Source organism: Cephus cinctus, unplaced genomic scaffold, assembly GCF_000341935.2.
Source record: "Cephus cinctus unplaced genomic scaffold, Ccin1 Ccin1_scaffold2579, whole genome shotgun sequence".
Lineage (NCBI taxonomy): Eukaryota > Metazoa > Arthropoda > Insecta > Hymenoptera > Cephidae > Cephus > Cephus cinctus.
This window is the reverse complement of record NW_014334302.1, coordinates 39,548-40,498: the sequence shown is the minus strand read 5'-3', so window position 1 is coordinate 40,498 and position 951 is coordinate 39,548. Positions and strand designations below refer to the sequence as shown.

At 51.9% G+C, this 951-nt stretch overlaps 1 protein-coding gene across 4 annotated transcripts in view; it reads right to left on the bottom strand.

Annotated features, from left to right (window-relative positions):
• LOC107274254 (E3 ubiquitin-protein ligase MYCBP2) overlaps positions 1 to 951 on the bottom strand; it is a 48,774-nt gene that overhangs the window by 11,450 nt on the left and 36,373 nt on the right. The window lies entirely within an intron of this gene.

The following is a 951-nucleotide window of genomic DNA, read 5'->3' as shown; positions in this document are numbered from 1 at the left end:
GGGGGGGGGGGGGGGGGGGTGTACTTGGTGAGAAGCATGATCAAGATGGTCCACTGGGAAGCGGGCACGTTGGGGCAGCAGGACAGGTGCTTTCTGGATCATCAAGAGACGCGTTACGAATGCAAGACATCCAGACACGTGCAACACAGATAAGTGGTCTAAGTGGATACAGCAGATATATACCCTACGTGACGAAGTCGTTGACGTTATTTTCTCGAATTTGACGAAATATTCTCTTTAAATTTGCCTGATTTCATAATAATCGGGAAGAATTTCGAGGGTCGGCACAATCGCTATCGATTGCTTCAACGATTGCTTCAACGATTGCTAACTGGCACTTAATAGAGGAAGAGGAGGAGGAGAGACAAAAAAGAGAACTGGTTCGGTTGCGTCTAGGAAGACGCTGTTCTCAGGATCCATTTAGAACTCGATCCAACCTGTTGGTTACTTGGCGATGTTACGTTCTTCAGCCGCGAGGTCCACGATCGATCTAGACAACACTCGAGGCATAAGCATGTTCTCGCGAAGGCCCAGTCAGGATTGTTTCGGAAATAATCTTAACTGTTCGTCAAGGACGTCCGAGATCGAGCTGGAAGAGAATAGACGCCTCTGGTCTACGACGATAGAACTCGACGGAGTCGCCACGGGCAATTCTTACTCGTTCATCGAGCCACTTCGACGTCTGGTCGGGGGCACCGTAATGCGAGCTTGGTTGGTTTTGTAGGCAGCAAGACAGGTCTCTCGAAGTTCTCATGAAGCGTGGGCCATCGCGTAGCTCCTTTATCTTTTAAGAGAGGGAATGGGGGAGAGAGAGAGAGAGAGGAGGAGTGGGGAGCGGCCGAGCGACCTCTGCTCGCACGAGAGCCGCCAGTCCGAAAGGAACCTCCGTCATGATCGCATCGGCTGTCTAGTTTCCCTGTTGGTGCTTTCGGCTCCTACCCCCCCCCCCCC